Source organism: Hyalella azteca, unplaced genomic scaffold (genome assembly GCF_000764305.2).
Source record: "Hyalella azteca isolate HAZT.00-mixed unplaced genomic scaffold, Hazt_2.0.2 contig12328, whole genome shotgun sequence".
Taxonomy (NCBI): Eukaryota; Metazoa; Arthropoda; class Malacostraca; order Amphipoda; family Hyalellidae; genus Hyalella; species Hyalella azteca.
This window is the reverse complement of record NW_025942288.1, coordinates 450,216-467,426: the sequence shown is the minus strand read 5'-3', so window position 1 is coordinate 467,426 and position 17,211 is coordinate 450,216. Positions and strand designations below refer to the sequence as shown.

Here is a 17,211-nt window from a genome sequence, read left to right as displayed (position 1 = left end):
TTCACAATACATTTGGAAAAAATACTGAGATATACGGCCAAAAAAAGTAACCGGCATTATAATCATGAGTTTGACAATAAAATAAAAAGAAGATATAAAATAAAAGGGACATATTGGTCAAGCCCTATAACTGCAACTATGCGGCATGCGTAGCGCGATACCGTAACAGATAGCGCAGATAACGCGGACTTCCTTTATCAATCGTCAACTGCATATCCAGATTTAAAATGTCCATTTGCACACAATTCAGAGGCGCTATGATGACAAATTTAGTAGGAATTCCCTTCGTGTGAGTAACACATAAAAAAAATATTCGTTTTATTTTATTTGCGCAACAACTGAAAGCCATATTATTATTAGACGAATTATATAATTAATTTATAGTTATAAAAAAGGTTAAATCTTGTCTTACAGAGCTAGCTTCTGGGAATGAATTTAACTGACAATACTAAACTCATGATCGGATACATGACAAGTATTTATTATTCACATAAATATATTGAAGTAAACTGCAAACTAACCCCATAAAATGCATCGGAAACAGACTGTTTTGGAAAGGAGTAAATTCTGTAGGAAATTTTGCTCACAATATTTAGTGAAGAACAATAATCCGTTAATAATGAAGATACAGCAGTAACGGAAACAGGAACGCCAGACCACACGTACAGGACGGGACCCAAAGCAATTCCCTAAGAGGTCCGACCACGCCTTCATCACCGCATTCTCACGCACACCAGAAGCTGTAAAGCCTACAATACAACCTGAAATGTCTCGATGATTACTGATTACCTTACTCGTTATGTCTTAACAACGACTTATTGTTTACCTACACAGAATTTCAATATTAAGGGATGAGATAAAAGAGTTGATTCGGGATTACGTTTTTTTCGTATAGATTTTACTGTGAGTAACGCATGACAAAGTGGGAAATGAGAATGAATTTTCAAATGCGAAGCATAATATTCATATTGTGAATGGAGTCAGTTCAAATCAGTATGAAATGCCCATATTCTATAGAAAGCAACGAGAAAAAGAGGAAATTTGAACCGAAAATGTAACTCATAATTCAAACCTTCCAAGAAAATAATATTCCTCGGCAAACAAACAATTAAGCCAGAATTACAGCTTTCTTTATCATATCAAATTCAGATTAAGGTACAGAAGAAAAATACCAGTGAAATCATTACGTTATCAAAAATTTCACCGATGATTTCTTTTTTAGTAGTCATCGAATACGTGAAGCAGATACAGTTGCAGTCGGAGCGTATACGCGGTCGATGTTAATAAGTTCGATATAAATTAAAGAAATATCATAAAAAATAACGATATTGCATAGAAACATAAATCATCAAAGGAAAAACAACGGCAGTTGATGTAGAAATTGAGTTGATTTTCTCATTCCGAATAAAATTAGAAGAACGACTAGCAGCAAAAAAAAAGTTTCTATACAATTCTACACTGTATGACCCTACCAGCCGAAAAAACTTTCCTTAATATGTATACATTCTACACTGTGTGACCCTTTCGCCAACAGCAACAAAGTGGAAAGACAGAGTGAGCCATTAGCATGAGAACGAGCGTGGCCATGTTAGGTCATGATGTCGGAATATAAAATACCGTCATGCCGATAATCGCATGCCGTACTAGGAACGATGCTGACGAGATTGCGACACAGCCCAGATGCCAAAGAACACTGTATTTAGTCCGTAAATGTTTGTGCAAGACTGAAAATATCGTTCTCGATTATTTGTTTGCAATATTTAATACTGGATGCAAGTTGATCGATCAAGAGGCAAGTAACTACATACCAAATACAATGAATATTTAATAATTAAATTCCACCATACCTGTTTGCGGTAAGAATTGTGAAAATAAATCTTAATTTTCATGGTATCAACATTAAATGGACACGTCCGAAGCAAGCAAAAGATTTCAACACTTACCAAGATGCTTGACATGATTGAGAAATCTTTAAGTGCACTAGGACCGTTGCAATCCTAATCATCAACTGCAGCGCGAAGTTATTTTTTTGGTGGTTCTTATGTCTATATAAATGTCGCATACAATGAACTCCGTATAAATTTAGACGAGCATCCATGACGTGCTCCTGTAGAGCTTTGTGTGAACATTGAGTCAAATACGAACAACTCGATCATGCAAACATGATGGAAACAACCAAGGGCACTGTCATGCTTTAAAACATGTTCAATTGGTAATACTTATGTTTGAACTACGTTAGCTGTGTTATGAAATAAGTTCCATTCATCAAACCTGTTGACTACTTGGACGCCAGTTCCTTATCGTGAGATCATTTGGTTCACAACCGCGGTGCGATGAGTTTAGAGGTCACGATCAAGTTCAATGTCATGGGAGTAGCAGTGTGCTGTAAGGCGGCGCGCTGCTAGAGCGTTCAAATCACGTCCACGCTACAGTGCCTGCTCATTGCTGGGGCGAGGGCGGTAGAGCATACGAGGGAGAAAGGGATAAGGAAGATGGGGCAAGGGGGATTTTGAGCAAGATGAAAATATATATGTTTTAAGAGAAAATAAACGGGAGTTTAATTTTGAAGAAAAACTATCTAATCATCATAAAACGTCTGAGAAGTAGATTTGAATGCTGTGATAAATGTAGCAATGCCTATGCTTATCTGGTAAATTTTCCCCAAATTTATCTAAAACAATTAAAAAATAGGGCCAGTATGCAGCAGGGATCCGTTCACTTAATTTCATTTCTTAATGTAACGCAATCATGAACGTAATGAATGCATAAAAAATGTATCAGCAAGCTCACGGTGGCCAGTAACAATAGCACCTCAAGGACGGCATGCAGTGCATAGTAGTTCACGTATAGATATCCCTTCATGGTATCGGATATCCCGCGCGCGAAGCCTCGCAAGCGACATTCTCGCTGAGACTTTCCCTAGTTGTAGGACTCCGAGCATATAGGCAGCGTACCGAACACAGTATTCTTCACAAATGCGTGAATGCCTCATTGGACGAATGTCTCGATGCACGAATGTCTCAAATTCACGAATGAATATGAGACATTAGCATTTAATCAGACAGTTTTAGGCACGATTAACCCAAGAATGGACTCTTAGATTGTGATGTCGATAATGTAATGCACGCTTTCATTGCCTCCCTTACCCCTTAAAAAACTCTTGTCGGTGCTCTTATCTTCAGGTCTGTAGTCGTAGAGACAATTTTCCTAATGTGACGGTGAGATAACGAACCTCTATACTCCCTATCATTCTACCTAAGATAAGCTCGCACTCAACACACTTCACCATACCATAGGCAGCTCGTGCAATAGGGCAAGTGTATCATAAAATTATCCATCAACCTACTCAATCTTTGTAAATTCTGGCAGAATAATTATCCGACTATTGACTTCAACACCTCATCGTTAATCAAAGCCAAGGAAATAATTTAATATTTGTAACATGTTTTGTAATATGTAGGAAACTGTCGTTAAATTTTCTCAAAAAAATTGACCAGATCGGAGCAAGTTGCGCGTAGAAGCTCATCCAGTCTATGCGATTCCAATCCTTGCAGTAGCAAGCGTCATGACATCAATTGTTGAGCGGAACATTAATTTCGCTATCACGTTTTTGCCTTCACGTTCATCATACGACAGAATATCATTATTAGTGCAGGCTTCTATCATTGCTTGGAACTGGAATAAGCCTTTCTCTGGGAAATGGCACTGATATAAATTTGAATAGATAATGTGTTTAAAACAGAAGCAAACCCAAATAAGTGAATACAATGAAATCGATGAAATGAAGAAATTAATACATAGACAGCTCAACTCAGACAGATATGTGTACGCAGACAGCTATGTGTACTTAAAGTTAGCTTTATAAAAAACTGAAGATAAGCCGAACATGCAGCGAGATTAATTTCAAAATGTAAACTATTGCAGACAACATGAAGAGAAGTTGGGCTACAGAACGCATACAAAATGACGAGATCTGACGTAATGATTTCGATTAGAGCATTAATTTCAAAAGATACACATGACACTATGTGGTCGGTTGCCAACAGATTCTATAATAAACGGTTGTCAAAATTTATTGAAGCTGAGAAATAATCGGCAAACTATTTTTTAAAGCCGGGAGTTGACTATGACAGTTCATCATCCATGTACCATTGTTCGATCAGCGAACTGTGTAAAGTCAGCGAGTAGCTTCAACGCTATATTCAACTCAGAACGAAAGAGCATAATAAGACAATGCAAAGGCCAATGTACTGTTCAACGATCATTGAGATCGATGGAAAATAAGCAGCTTTGGTGCCACTGCATGGCGAATGCCACGCCCCGCTTCTGCCCGGAGTGCCACGCAAGCATGCGATGGCTAAGTGCCATCGCCCAGGAGTGACTGCAGGCACAGCACTCAATTGGGGGTAAGCACTGTACAGCCACTTGCTCATTTGCCGGAAAATATTAAGTCAGACAAAGCATTAGTAGTAAAATTTAGTTCCTTAATAAATCGAAAAGTAAAATGAATAGGATCATTTGGGGGTAATTTTATAATCACTGCATAGCCGTATGCTCGGCATTCACCGGCAAGCACGCAACGAAGTGCCACGAACATCTTGGCACCTCCTAGCGCGCGACACGTGACACGTCCGGGTGCCGTGTGCACTGTGCAGTTGGCACGTACAAGGTGGCATGTACATACCCAATTATCATTTTGTACAATCGGCAAGCACACACCCAATCATTTTGTACAGACGGTATTCACACACACAATCATTTCGTATAGTTAGCTTGGCACCACGGCAACATAGCTCCGGCAACGTGCATAACGGAAATAAGAACGTTAAAATGATTACCAAAATGTCACATGGATAAAATAATATTGGTGTGTTTGGTAGTCGCAGTCAGTTACTTTTCGACGCAATTTCCATGAAATTACCGATTATTTTCTTTCGAAAAAAGGAAATCTAATAACAAAATAAAAAAATTCCAGCATAGTTTTTCGAAACACGAAACGGATACTATCTATAAATTTTAAATAGCTGGTCAGTAAGCTAAAAATTTATGAATGGAGTTGCAACTTTACTCAAAATTCAAACTCAGTTCGTTAACTGAATTTTAATCAAGATTTCATCTTCCATCTCCCCTGCATGAGCCCCAGAAAAAGCATAAGTCCTAGCAAGGAATGCATGCACATCTGTAAGCTGGCAGCACTATCAACAACTGCATCCGCCGTTAACAGCTGCCGTTAGCAGCTGTGTACGGAAAGAGGCTCCAATGCAGAGCTGCCGACATGGCGGCTGTCATTGATGCGGCGGCATGAGCAGCAGCTGCACAAGCAGATGTAAGCAGCTCATGATGAAAACAGCAATGAAGATCAATTTCAAGGCTTCAAGTTGCCTGAGCTGAAGATGCTGCAAACGGGACTAAGGACGGAAGATTTAAAATGAAAAGAATGTTGCGGACTTTGAATAGGCATTCGTTCGCTTATAATTAATAGCAAAGTATAAAAATGTTTCGCAAATGAAGACATTGTTACAACCATGCAAGTACCCAAATGGAAATTTAGTTTAAATAGCCACCAGTATTTAAGAGTGAGGATGGCAACAAGAACAGAATTGAAACTGCAGGCTTCAAGTAAAACGTAACACATAAGCTCTCTTCCCATTAGTTTCTTTCACTTTAAAGTTCGATCAAAATTTACCTATACAGGCAAAGGTTGAATATTTTACCTGCAATTTTGAGGACAGCTCGGTCTGCAGGATCCAGCTGAAGGATACTGAGCGGTTTATCCTTCGCCCATTCATCCAGTGCTCGACGGTCGAGCTCCATCGTGTCAGGAGCTCAACAGCTCTCCCGTGTGCCGCCGTTATTCTCCTAGCATGCTTGAAGCCAAGTCACGTCTCGATACTTCAAATATCTTAACCAATTTTCAAAGTTTCAAGTAGGCATCGAACGTCTAATCGATTATTTATTCATGAGCGTCATGCACTAATGAAGCTGGTCTATTGACAAGCTTACCGATGTTCAGGAACTGGAAGAATACAATTGAATATTCATTTCATACAGCTAACAAAGCATTACTATAAACACCATAGCATAGGTAGTATGCGAGACAACAATCTTAGCACGCTCTTGCATCTACGTTAACGATTTTTACTAGATTTATACTATCGATAAAAACTTCACAATTTACTAGGATAAGTCAGCAGTTCATTAGCAAGTGTATCAATTTCACAAGACACCAGGATCTACGACGAACCAAACAATCACAATAATGCCGGGGTGGTGTTTAGGTAGCACGTGAAAAAATGGAGCACGTTCACGATTCCGACGTCCTGATCACGTTGGGCCACACAAAGGGTAGAAATATTTTCCTTCTAGATTGGTTGAATGATTCTGTTTGATGAACAAATCGTGCACTTCTAATATGCTTAGTGACAGAAAATGTTTACAAGTTTTAAATATATCTCGTGAGCACAAGCGCCGTAGCCAGCCGACACTAATCGATACCAACGCAAACTCTTCAAAAAATCTCCCTAACAGATTCACTAACGATGCAACATCTCACGGCACTTGTTAGAATCGATAAGGAATTATTTAGTTACAGCAGTTTTTCATAATTCGTCCTTTGCTTCGAAAATGAACTGGATTAAAGGCGTCAACTGCAGCTTGCGGCTGAAACCGAAACACCGAGCGAGACGTCACACCCTCACGACGTCTGTCAGCAAACTGGTGATTCACTCGGTGTCTCGACTCTCGGTCACTGCAGAGAAAACGAGATCGAAGTGCAAGTTGACAGGGCGCGGAATCAAATGCCTTCCGCTTTTTCAAAATAGAAGTTTGAAACATTTCGAGAAATTGAGAGGCAATACCGATCGTAGCAAACAAATAACCACATTCTACTTTGATTTTTCATCAGGATTCTTATAATAGTTCGGATAATTCCTATATATCAGGATAGTTCGGACTAAAATACTATTAAACCCAAGCTTTATATATATTGGTCAAAAACTCTTAAACTTGATTTGCAAAAAAATACGAATTAGCTCCACAGTATTCCTAAATATTTCAATCTAACTTGCATAAACGCTATACCAAATCATACAAATTTTTCCTTGTAAATTAAATATAGATCTAATCGTCCAAATTTAAATTAACATAGTTGTTTATCGTCACGGTAATTTATGAATACATACCATTTTCCATTGACACCGCTGTCACCACAAAATGCAGAAGCGAATACGCTTCTAATCTAATGTTTCAAGTACACTTGATACGTTTGATACGTACGGGTTCTCATTAGCATCCCCATGACCACGATTCTGGAAATGGTCTTCTCATAATTAATTTAATAATTTGAATCAATACCAATATTCATGATAGCCAGGCTCTCAATGCTGAAATAGTGTAGCCTACCAATAAAAATAAACTTTCTTTTCAAACGGATTAAAGAAAGATTTATCGGAGACTACAACATTACAAACTCTAAATGACCGTCCTGCAATCAAGTCCTCGAAAAGCTGCCACTGTAGTAGTAAAAAATTTAATTGTTTCATAACTACCACTTATCCAATAAGCAATTCATGACTTCATAATATATCAGAGAGGAGGAATATTCGGCATTTACCGACCGTCATCGCATTTGGTGTCAAATTACTCTCCATACATTAAAAATGTTAAAAGCTTTATAGTAAAAAATTATTCATTTTAAAGTCAAAGAGAGAGTCTGAAGCATATTGGAATGTCAGCCATCGTTAATCTTTCACGTTTTACAAGTGGGGTATCGTATGCACCAAATTATGAACGAAGCTGAATTTTGGGTTAGATTTGTAGAGGGGTAAAAACAAGAAGCTGCTACTGTAATACATGAGCACCCACAATATTGCAATGCCTTCTAATAGTTTATGTACCACGCTACTGTTTTATTATTATCCAACAAGCTTATTATTAAAAATTTTTAAGAAAATTAGTTGAATCTGCTTGTGGCTTATAAACCTAAATGAGAATGAACGCGACATGAACCCTTATAAAATGAATGACTCCCAATTTGGGATCACTGGGATCACTAAAATATCATTGGACAATAAGTTTTAATCAGTAAGTCATGGAGCTTTCGGATGTGAACTCAAAAGTTAATATAAGAATGAGGCTTAAAATTCATGCATGGTTCTGACAATCAGATTACTATTAATTTCTATTTGATGGTACATCGGAGATGGAAAATGGTTAATTTATTAATTTAATTATTTAAATTAATTAAATTAATCAATTTTTAAACTTTACATAATTTTAGTGTAATTTCGAATTAATTTTTTAATTTCAAGGTTTTACTATGGTAAAACATTAAGATCTACTTGAAGTCCAATCAATCAGGCGGTCTCACGCTCTCCGTCTGTTAAAAGTCGATTATAAGATTTGAAGCAGACAAAATTGTTTTTACTTTTTAATATTAAAATAATTATATTCTAAAAATTATTTATTCTTTCAATTGATTCATGCATTGTCTCCATCATTACGCAAGTGTGCAAAATTTCAGATCGATTTGAGAGGTAGAAGTGTGTTAAATATTGATTATAAGTTTTGTGGCAGACAAAGAAACAAACAAACAACAAGAAGTGAAGTTAAAGGGAATTGTTGTAATAAAAGAAATATAACTCAGTACTCACTGCAGTGAGTGACAGAGAGCCCATTTTCTCGTTGACGAAAACGTGAAGTCACGGACAGACGGACGGACAAGCGGACAGACTGACGGACATAACGAGCACAATAGCGCCTTTGTTTCCATTAATGAGAAAATGAGCTAAAAAGTGATTGGCTCTTAAAATAGAAAACATGACAAACCCGTGTAGAAGAACGTGACGGAAAACAGAAGCATGTCTTTGGTAACAAAAAACTTGACGCTTTCATAAACTTTTTAGCAGGGGAACTCGATGGCATCTGATCTGCCGGATTGTGATCCCGGCTTGGGCAGGAGAAGCAGCACGAGCGTCCCTGCCACAGACACGGCCGTCAGGGAAATGAAGACCACGAAGCCGGTGCCGGGGTGTCTGCGTTTAAAACTTCTTGGCCTCGGCACTATACGAACACGAAGATGTTGCCGAACACCTGTGACACAGTTTTGGTTAGAACACCATGCTGCGTGAGTCGTGACACAGTTTTGGTTAGAACACCATGCTGCGTGACACAGTTTTGGTTAGAATTCCATGCTGCATGATACAGTATTTGCAAGAACGCTATGCTGCACGATACGGGATTTGTAAGAACACCGTACTGCACTACATATTTTTGGTAGGAACACCTAAGGGCTCATGGCCCAAGCAGATTTAAAGTTTTTTATGGTGAGGTTGGTCGCGTCGCTAAGCCAATTAATATTCTCAGCTCGGAGGCTGTAGGTAGATATACATACGTAGGATGGGGTTGCACTCCATTAGTAACAACTCTTGTCGACCTGCGTAGGCTAAACTATACATGCACACAGCATATGATAACAAAGTTGTACAAATTATGCAGTCTTTAAGGGTTAAGGTTAAATTTGTGGCCCAGTGAAGAGATTCATAATAAATAACTACATACTTCTGAAAATGTATAAATGATATATTATTTCTAATTCATGGGTACAACCTATCGCGGACATGCAAATTAATATATTGTAATTTATTCTATGGAAGAAAATCTGTCCAGGAAACAAAATGATGTGAACTTTCACATGTCAAGAATTTCAGAGCCAACTACGGCTCATAAGTAATTATTTATTTTGCCGCAGCAACTTCTGGTGGGATTAATGTTTTATTCTTTTCACTGCAGCACATCACTCGCCTGTACGACAACACATCACTCGCCTGCACGGCAACACATCACTCGCCTGCACGGCAACATGGCCCAAAAGATGCCAGAGTTCCTTGTTATCGTGGCGTCCTCGGACATGAGGGTGAGGTAGTTGCCCTGGCCGGTCCAGATGAGGGCAGCTCCGAGACCCGCGACCACCGACACCAGGTACAGCAGCCACGTGTGCGGCCACAGGAACGACGCGATGAACAAACTAGCCATGAACAAACCGAACGACATGACAAATAAAATTTTGATCAATTTTTACTCATATATTATATGTCGGGGTGATAAGTCCCAACACAAGACCCAAGAGCCAGGGTGTTGGGACTTCGTACAGTTTGCGGGGACCATGCCTGCATGCTCCTGTGACAGTTCTGGTCAAAATCGGCGAGGTGGCCGGGTGATCGAGAACGGACAGATTGGAGGAGTGAGCTGCGGGTTCGAAACCACAGCAAAGCTATAAGAATTATGCGATGTCTAAAATTGGTGACCGGCCTTGTCTTTCCGATTTAACGCAGATGCCAGTCATAGTCATACAACTATTACTTTTATTTAATTTATAACCAACGCATGCGCATACTGCATGTATGACCTTCCTCTAATATGCATCACTATTATTATACGAAATTTATTAACGGACGATGCTTTGAACAGCGATTATTGACTGTGCTATTTATTTATTTCGAAGTGGGTAATCAATAAATATTAGTTCTTGTATATTGGCTTAGTACATTGATGTGTACCAATTATCAACTCACGGTTAGAAATTGCTGCTCGAAATTATTTTAAATGTAACAGCCTAGCAAAATCCAAAAATTTGAATTCCTTATTTGTAAGCACTCAAGACTTTCTTAAATTCGAATGGAGATCGCTAGGAACAGTGATGGAGATATAGCAGGCCATTTTATGCCACTCTGGCATTTTATGCCACACTCTTACGTTTTAGTGGCATTAGGGCGAAATGCACTTGAAGAAAAAAAAATAAATTTATTGGTGCATGGTATTTGATCGGGTAGTTTTCGAAATGATATAGTTAGACCACGTTTAAGAGAATAGCAATTGAAGGGTTTGCCTTGACATTTTTTAATTACTACACCTACGTACATCACGTGTACCAACGGACGGATACGAGGCACCGCGGAGGAAGTATACCTACAAGGATTGGTTAAGCGTGCGAGTACAAAAAGAGTAAACTCCTAATAGGACAGGTACACACGTGTAAGGGATGGCCCCAGCCACCATGGTAAGTTTAGGCCTCAGGATGGCAATGAAGGATGGAGCAAACCAGTTGGCGATGGCAACCACGGTGTAGATGATGGCCAGGGACACGTAGCCTGAAGCTCGGGTACTCCTTGTGGATGCTGTCGATCACCACTTGCTGAAAGGGTTGACAGTTGTTAACAAGGCTCAATCCCATTATTCCCATAACATTTACCGATGCAATAACAGTAAAACGTTTCAAAATCAGGACTTATTCAAGTTGTTTTACGATTGAAAAATTAATTACAATGGAGAGGACAAAAATTGTAAACATTGAAAACAGTTCAGAGGCCAGCTAAATTATTAATTCAGAATCTTCAAACAAGATTTGGAAGATTTTTCTTTTCTGGCAAGATACATGACAAAACCGAAAAGAGCCACTAGACGATGAAAATCGTGACCTGTTAGGCCTGGCAACCACAACACGACTCTGACAACGGCAAAGAATAACACACTGGGAGATGGAAGCAATGACCAGTGAGGTCTGGAAACAAAGGGCAGCTGCTGGACCTGCATGTATCCCTGGGTCTGGAAGGACGTGAAGATAGATCAGCATGAAGGCGAAGCCGAGCACCACCAGCCCCAGCGTGCGTCGCTCCAATCCATGGCTGCGGCGTCGAGTACTCTGCTAACTCGAAATTCCTTTTATTTTTTGTGTTCGGAGCATAAATTAGAAACCAAACTAGCAGGTAAAGAATTAGTTGTAAATTTTCAAAATCTAGCAAATGCTATAATAATGCGGACAAGGGGCAAATAATATTTTCCTCTAACTGTACCCGAAGATTTAGAAATAAATAAGCTAGTATTAGATGACTGAACAAACTTGTTTAAACACAGGTGGTTAATGGCCAGAGAATTCATTGATTTAAGAATATTTTCTATCCTAAAAATAAAGAAAACATATATTTCTATGTAATTTTTGGGCTGAACTGTATAACCTGAATATTTTGGGAAAATTGAATCAACTCTTTGAAAAAGACTAGATAAAGTTTGGGCGGAAGTGAAAATTTCCAATATTTCAATGCATATTATGCTTCAACGATAAAAGAAGGCTGTTGTAAATGAATCAACCTCCTGAAAAATATTGTTTATTGATTGATTTATTGATCACTATTGATTGATTTGAACTGATTGATGTTATAATGCCTCTGTGTTGCAATGCACGTTACTTTAAAACCCTACGTATATATAAATTTAGATAAGTTGTCACCTTTAACCAAGTAAATTAACAATTTTCTATACATTATGAAGTATAGTTACGAAGCCAATGATGGAGCAGTAATTTTATCGCGCAATTTAAAAGTAAATTTCTGAGCATATTACTTTGGTCACCTACTGAACACATGCGATGTTTACGTCTGGAAAAATCTAAACTCTAGAGGACCCAAGAAATATATCGCACCTTAGAATTTAAAAAAGATTACTGAGCATATACTAATATAGTCGCAAATTAAATAAAGCGATATCTACGTCTGAAGACGAATAAACGATGTGGGGCTCAAGTAAATATTTCACAATAGAATATTGAAATATTTACTGAGCATACAGCTATGATCACACGCTAATCAAAAGCGATGTATACGTCTGAAGACTACCAATCCATAAGGGCTCAAAATATAGACTAGTACATCACATCTAAGAATACAAAGTAAATATGATTATCGTTCTATGTTAATCATAAATTTAACACAAGCGATATTTAAGTCTGAAGACGAACATACAATGAGGGCTCAAGTATTTTACATTTTAGAATATAGAAAGATTTGCTGCACATACAACTATAGTCGCAAACTGAATGCAGGCGATGTCTGTCTGGAGACCACCAAACAATTGTGGACTTGAGTGATCTGTCACACAATTTAGAACAGAAATATGTCTTAAGTAATCTGAAGATATATGTCTTAAGTGAGAAATGTGTCGTAAGTACTTGGGTGATATGTCACACTATTTATTGCAGAAACTATTATCACGGCGATACCATCACCCGTGCCACATTGGAGGCCTGCACCAGCATCGTCTCTCAGTGCCCCGACGCTACGACTCAGTCGATAGCGGAGGCTCTCATCAGCAAGGACGAGTCTCCTGCTATCAATTTGCAAACCGCAAGATTCGTGAGAATGTTGAAATTATGCTCGGATTAATTTGATTTTCGATTTTAAACCGTATCTACGAAACTTTCTGTATGAACTTGTGTCATGTCCAAATTTCAATTTTAATCGTTGTAATAACTCTTCACTTGCTTGATAATGAATATCGAGATATTCGAAACATCGCATTCCAGTAAAATGTCATTTGGTAATCTGCTTTTTCATCTCCAAGCACCTGCACGAAATTTCGTTCGGCTTATCGAAAAAAACAATAAGAAAATTGTTAATGAAAAGTACGTTCTGGTCTTCAATCAAACCTGCATAAATGAAGAACTTCTGCCTAACTATACTAATACTTACATGAATTTATGTATTTTTCCAGAAACCGGTATATAAGTACTAAATCTCGAAACCGTTTTTTTCAAGACTTTACCTCACGAACCTCGAACCTAAGGAATCAACCCAGGATTATTTACATAGAATAATGAATAAGTTACTGAGCATATTATTATAATCTTAAACTTAACACAAGCTATACCTGCTTGTGAACGCGATCATACGATAGGAGACTTTCACATATTATACCTTAGAATATACATAAATTTACTGAGCATATTACTATAAGCCTGAACTGACCACAAGCGATATCTTTTTGTTAAGGCGATTAAACGATAAGAGACTTCAATATATTATCACTTAGACTATATAAAAAGTTACTGAACATATTAATATAATCTTAAACTGAACACAAGCGACATTTGCTTGTGAGCCCGATCAAACGATAGAAAACTTAAATATAATATGCCTCTGAATATTCGAAAAATTAATGAGCATATTACTGTGATCTTAAACTGAACACAAGCGATATCTGCTGGAGAATAAGATCAAACGATCGGAGACTTAAATGTATTTTACCATAGAATTTACAACAAGTTTCTAAGCATATTACTATAATTATAAACTGAACACAAGCGATATCTGCTTGTGAAAATGATCAAACGATTGGAGACTTAAATATGTCATAGCCTATAAGAAACAAAAAATTACTGGGCATATTACTACAATCTCAAACTGAACACATGCAATATCTGCTTCTGAACGCGATCATAAGAAAGGAAACCTAAATTTAATACACCTTAGAATTAACAAAAAGTTCCTGAGCATATTACTATAATCTTAAACTGAACACAAACGATATCTGCTCGTGCACATGATCAAACGAGAGGAGACTTAAATATATTACACTTTAGAATATACAAATATTTACGAAGCATATTACTATGATCTTAAACTGAACACAAGCGATATTTGCTTGTGAACATGATCGAATGATAAGAGACCTAAATATATTATACCATAGAAAAAAATATTTACTGAGCATATTACTATAATTATGAACTGAACACAAGCGATATCTGATTTTGAACACGACCTGACGATTGGAGACATATATATTATACCTTAGAATATACAAATATTCACTGAGAATATTACTATGAACGTAAACTGAACACAAGAAATGCCTGCTTGTGAACACGATCAAACGATGAGGAACTTAAATATACGTATTACACCTTAGAATATACCGAAATTTACTGAGCATCATCGAACGTAGGCTCGACCCTACGTCCGACGATGGACCTACATCATACCATGTAGGGTCGCGTCGGACGAGACCCTACAGAACAACTTCAAAGAAAAGCCTACAAATTAATGAATACAGCTAACTCAGTTGTCGGCGCAAGAAAGCTAACCCCGATCGTTGGGAGCTATTCGCCTGGTTACATCTACAGAAATGTTAAAAATCACAAGGATAACAATCCGCTCCGGTCTATAATCGCTCAAGTTACCTCTCCAATCTACCTGACAGCCAAAGAATTGGATGCTATAATAAAACCGTACATACCTATCATAAAACCGTACATTTTCACTCAGATCTAAAGGAGACTTCTTGGAGATCTTTCGCAATCGGCGCCCATATGGTCAGCTCGCTTCACTTGACGTCAATTGCCTATTCATCAACGTCCCAACCGAACAAACTTTAGAAATTATAGTCAAATATTTCTACTCTAATGAAGCTTTGCCGGCCCCATCAATCCCTAAAAATATTCTACTTGATCTCCTCCGCCTTTGTACTTCAGAGTCGCTTTTTCGGACTCCAGATAACAAAACATAACAGCAAATTAACGGTGTAGTAATTGGCAGTCATCTTGGTCCAACATTTGCCAAATTCTACATGTGCGAACTTGAAAACCGTGTATTGTTGAACGCACAAATAAAACTTGACCTTTACTGTCGATATGTCGACGACATCTTCGTTATCGTTCGAGACGAAGTTCACATGATGAAGCTGCACGTGGCTTTAGAACGCAATTCCGTTTTGACGTTCAATTACGAATTCTGACAAAATCACACGTTGCCTTTTCTGGACATACTGGTGCAAGACGATAATAATTCGTTCGTCAATAAAGTTTATCGGAAACCTACAGACGTCGGAAAGTTCCTGAACCAAGGAAGCGAATGTCCCCAGCGCTACAAAATCAGCACCATGCGCGCCCTCATACATTGAGCGTTCAAGACCTGTACATGAGCGTTCAAGACCTCGTGACATGAAAACTGAAATCCGGACCTGCAAATAAATTTTTGTCAACAACGGTTATGCAAACAAAACTATTGACAAAAAATTACAAATATCAGAATATGTCAAAACCGAACGATGAATCCACATCAAGAGGTTGCGTCACCAGAATTTACTATAAAAATCAAATAAACAGCGGTCATAGGACTGACGAACGAGGCCTCAATTCAAGTGTGAAAAATAAAATCAGCTGCACAACAGTAACTGACCGAATACAGTTTTTGATTTACTATAGAAACAAAAAAATAAAGAATTTAATCATGAAGAACAATCCATGTAAAAAGTCCGGACCGCTGCAAGAAACCAATGTCATTTACAAATTTTCCTGCTTGAAAGAAGGTTGTAAACTTCTCCAAAATGTAAATTACATCAGTTTGACCGGCGCGACATTGAGCCGCAGACTCACATGCCATCTGCAAGCTGGAGGACCAAAGAATCATATGCGGGAGGCCCACGACATACCATCACCCGCGCCACGTTGGAGGCCTGCACCAGCATCGTCTTGCAGTGCCCCGACGCTACGGCTCTGTCGATAGAAGAGGCTCTCATCAGCAAGGACGAGTCTCCTGCTATCAATTTGCAAACCGCCGGATTCTTCAGGACGTTGAAATTATTCTCGGATTAATTTGATTTTCGATTTTAAACCGTATCAACGATACTTTCTGTATGAACTTGTGTCCAGGGTTGGTGATTTTTTTGATTTAAAAAAAAAATAAAACAAAATAAAAAATCAATGATTTTTTTTTTTTTACATGATTTTTTTGATTAATTTTTTTTTTTATTTTTTCAGCTTTTTTGTCTTTTTGAAGTGTTATTTTTTATGTTGCAATTAGCCTACTAACAATAACAGTATATGGATCATAATGGATGGCTAAAAAGGGCACTTATTGCCTTCAATATTGGCCAACAGGCCAAGGTGGTGTTTACCACTTAGGGTTTTTTGGGTAAACAATTATTGATAAGTCTATTCATTAGCTTTGTAAAGTTTGTATGGTGCAAGGTAATGAGCTAAATATTAACCATTTAACTGGCTTCTATATACAAAAACACTTCAGGAATGCAGATCTTCTAAACATTGAAGAGTCACAGAACAGATAGGTAGCTGATAGCACAGTGCACAGCAATATCAATAGATCTACTAGTTTTATGTCCTATAAATCTACTAGACTCTACCCTCTATACACACCGACTAGTAGTCACTGAGTGACTGACTGCACTGTTCCCATTTAATTCAGTCCAATAAACCAATACTAACCATAAACTGAACGATAACCAAACAAACCTCATACAACTTGAAACGAGACTTAAGTTATGAGGAAAGCTAACACTTTGAAATAAACATGTGCACAATTCAAATATTTTATATCCATTCTCTGCATTTAATTAGTTTATATATAGTCTTATAATTGTAAT

At 37.9% G+C, this 17,211-nt stretch overlaps 1 pseudogene; it reads right to left on the bottom strand.

The window, feature by feature from the left end:
- The window catches only part of LOC108669507, a 47,038-nt pseudogene extending 30,691 nt beyond the window's left edge, over positions 1 to 16,347 (bottom strand).
- Positions 16,348 to 17,211: the final 864 nt, after the last annotated feature.